The sequence below is a fragment of the Lutra lutra genome, chromosome 11 (assembly GCF_902655055.1).
Source record: "Lutra lutra chromosome 11, mLutLut1.2, whole genome shotgun sequence".
Classification (NCBI taxonomy): Eukaryota; Metazoa; Chordata; class Mammalia; order Carnivora; family Mustelidae; genus Lutra; species Lutra lutra.
Window position 1 is genome coordinate 104,193,701 of NC_062288.1, and position 4,041 is coordinate 104,197,741.

The following is a 4,041-nucleotide window of genomic DNA, read 5'->3' on the forward strand; positions in this document are numbered from 1 at the left end:
TTTTCTATTTCATTCATTTCTACTGTTTTCTCCTATGTCCTTTGAGTTTATCCTGTTTTTCTAACTTAAGCTGTACGTTAGTAGTTTCTAATTATGATATGACCCTCTTTGATCTACTGATTAAGAAATTTAAACATTTTTTTCTATTTGGAGGCTTCGTCATCTTATTGTTGTTAACTTCTGAAAATTCCACTATAATCAAGAAAAATACTCTCCGTGATACGGATTCTTTGAAGTTTGATGTCTTCTCACAGCACAAGATCACTTTTTAATAAATTTCCTTTTTGTGTTTAAAATAGGCATTATTTTGCATCAGAGTTCTACATATGTTCACTACATCAAGTCTGATTTTGTGTTCATATTCTGTCTTCAACTGACTTTTTAAAATTTTTTTTATTTAGGGACACCTGGGTGGCTCAGTCGGTTAAACATCTGCCTTCGGCTTAGGTCATGATCCTGGGGTCCTGGGATTGAGTCCCACATTGGGCTCCCTGCTCAGCAGGGAGTCTGCTTCTCCCTCTGCCTCTCTCTCCCAACTGAAGATTTTTATGTATTTGACAGAAAGAGAGTACAAGCAGGGGGAGCAGCAGACACCAACTGAGCCACCAGGTGCCCCTTCAACCGTTTTTTTTTTTTTTTAATTTAAAGATTTAATTTATTTGACAGACAGAGGTCACAAGTAGGCAGAGAGGCAGGCACTCAACTCATTTACAGTTGGATTTATCTCTACCAACTATTTGGTGCTGATCTGTACTGTCCACTTTCCTCCTGCGTGTACTGATCTGTTTCTTGTTTTCCCTTTGCCTCCTCAACAGATACCACTGCAGTGCATACTGCTTTGTTTCTTCTAGGGGCAGCTCTTCATCTTGTCGAGTTCATACAGGTCTAAAATGGGTCCCTATTGTTACTCTCCTTCCCAGTAACACCAGATAATTAGATTGATATAATTTCAATGACCAACTTCACATGCATTATGCTTACAAGCAACAAGATTAAACTTGGACTTTTCCCTCCCACAAATTTGACATTCCTCACATTATCAATAGTTCTTTAGATTTACTAAAGTGCTTACTGTTTTCTTTGCTATTACTTCTTACATCTCAGACCTGTGATATTCCTCCTCCTTGAAGTTTATCTTTTAGAAGTTCCTTTAAGCTTTGCGCAGTGGCAGTATCGTGGCCAATGAGGTTTATCTGAGGCGCGATTATTGCTAATAGAAGTTCCTTTAGTGAAGCAATTTTGGCGGAAAATTGTTTTTGTTCTTCTGAAAATGTCTTGTCTTTCACCTTCATTCTCAGATAATCCATAAAGCATAGTGTTTGCATCAAAATTTCCTGGATGGTATTAACAATAAACATTTGATAGCAGAAGGCTGAAAACTGTATACAAACGGAAGCAATAAGGTAAGCGTGATCTTAATTTTGTATTGCATTTATCAGATCAATGTCTGGAATACCTTTCTTATGCAATTTTCTTTCTTCTTCTTCTTTTTTTTTTTTTAAGTTATGCAATTTTTTTCACTAGATTCTCACAACGATTCCAAGAAGTTCACCCCCTTTTCTACAGGTAAATGGAACACTCTAAGATTTGTAATCCTCACTCCATTATTCTGGTTCTAACCAGCACCCCCGTATCTGCTATCTGCACAACAGAATGTGCCATTTCTTTCCCTATAAGTCTCATTCTTCTTAAAAGTATTAAATTTTCTGTAGTGTTCAAGAAATCCCATTGGTGTAACTTTTAGTTTAAAAGAATTTTTTTATTAACCAGGATTCTTAATTCCTTCCAACATGTCAGATAACAAATCTTTTTAAGATAACTAATTCTTTGGTCTGACACATTAATATATAATTGATAATTTAAGCTAATATAAAAGTTCATTATTTTTTAATCATGTTCCCGAAGAATAAGTTATAAATCTGTGAATAACAGCCCATTAAGTTAATACTTCATTTATATAGAGGAGAAATGGAAACAAGGATAGAATTCTGCTAAGAACTGCTCAGTTTTTCATACATGCGTGTAATGCATATATCCAGAGCTAGAACAGGGAAGGTATTGGAATTTTCATATCTTTTTCAAATAGCTTCAAATAATAATCTTCAAATAAAGAGATTTTCTATCTTATTTTTAAAGATTTTATTATTTAAGAGAAGAGTGCGCGCACGTGCACACACCCATGGCGGGTGGAAGTGGAGGGGGGAGCAGGGTCCCCATTTAGCAGGGAGCCCAACGCGGCGGCAGGTGTGGGTAAGGGGTGGTGGAGACCGCTGGAACTCTGGGATCACGACCTGAGCTCAAGACAGACGCTCAACCAACTGAGCCACCCAGGGGCTCCAAGAGATTCTCAATCTTACTGATCACACAATTATCCAGGGGGAAATGAACATATTCCTCCAACATACAAATATTTGTAAGTTACTTACATGTAACTTGTAATAAAAACCACAAAACTACAAAGTGAAAAAGGATGGACTAGGGATAAAATAGGTCATATTCTTAAATATTTTAAAGTTTATTAGTGGCAAAATCAGATCTGTTGAGGGCATATGGATGTGAGATGTGAATGACAGAAATGGGACCCAGCGTAACTTGACTGGAATGCCACTGGGACCACTGTCATTTTAAATTTCACAGTGCGGCTGAAGAGCAAATACTGGGCCTAGGAGGACTGTTTGTCTGACAGCTTTTTATGGTCTCCTGAGAGTTATTCCTCGACCCACAACAGAAGTAGCTCCTACACCAGGACTTGGCCTTCATCAGGGAACAGTCCGGAGGCCCCCTGCGCTGCAGCGAGTGGGAAGGACAGAAGGCAGTATGCAGTGTGTTGACACATGGACTGCTGCTGTAAGCAGTGGGAACCAATCCTACCAGGGCCACTCTGAGAGAAGAACTTCAGTGTCCTCTCACCGGAGGGGTAAGGAAGCTGGAGTGTTCACACACCAAACCCTGCCCTGCACTGGCGAAGGCCTGCTGGCCTGGCCCACAGGCAGCCCAGAAGCTCAGGCAGCCAGCAGGCACCGCCAGAAGGCCGAGGGTTTTGGAAACTGCAGATAAGCTAGAGGCGGCGCAGGGTCCATGGGGAGGGCACAGACGGCAGAGGCCACCTCTGCTGTCCCTGCATCATGAAGAATATTAACTTCAGGGCACCTGGGTGGCTCAGTTGGTTGGGCGACTGCCTCCGGCTCAGGTCATGATCCTGGAGTCCCGGGATCCAGTCCTGCATCGGGCTCCCTGCTTGGCAGGGAGTCTGCTTCTCCCTCTGACCCTCTCCCTTCTCATGTTCTCCCTCTCTCTCAAGTGAATAAATGAAATCTTTTAAAAAAAGGGGGGGGGGGTGCCTGGGTGGCTCAGTGGGTTAAGCCTCTGCCTTCGGCTCGGGTCATGATCTCAGGGTCCTGGGATCGAGTCCCGCATCGGGCTCTCTGCTCAGCGGAGGACCTGCTTCCTCCTCTCTCTGTCTCTCTCTCTCTGCCTGCCTCTCTGCCTGCTTGTGATCTCTCTCTGTGAAATAAATAAATAAATAAATAAATAAATAAATAAAAATTAAAAAAAAAAAAAAAGAATATTAACTTCAATCTTAAATTTCTTTGCAGGATCCTTTCTAAGCCCTTAAGAAGAATCTTTGTCAGGTTAATCCACAGTCGGTTTTTAACTAAACTGGGGACAATAAATGAACACACCCACAAAAACATCACGGCCAATTCTTTCCACTTTCCAACAGGGTACTTCAGAGAGGAATGTGACAGATGACCGCCTATACACAGATCGGTGAGCGCACCAGCAGCAATCTGAGTATCAAATATCGACACAATTTCACCTTTTCTCTGATTAAAACAGAAGTTGAGGGGCGCCTGGGTGGCTCAGTGGGTTAAAGCCTCTGCTTTCGGCTCAGGTCATGATCCCAGGGTCCTGGGATCAAGCCCCGAATCGGGCTCTCTGCTCAGCAGGGAGCCTGCTTCCTCCTCTCTCTCCTGCTTCTCTGCCTACTTGTGATCTCTGTCAAATAAATAAATAAAATCTTTAATAAAAAAAAAAAAA

The 4,041-nt window shown here is 41.7% G+C and overlaps 1 pseudogene; it reads left to right on the forward strand.

Annotated features, from left to right (window-relative positions):
* Positions 1-1,153: 1,153 nt before the first annotated feature.
* On the forward strand, positions 1,154-1,258 carry LOC125081480 (uncharacterized; annotated as a pseudogene).
* The last annotated feature ends 2,783 nt before the right edge of the window (positions 1,259-4,041 follow it).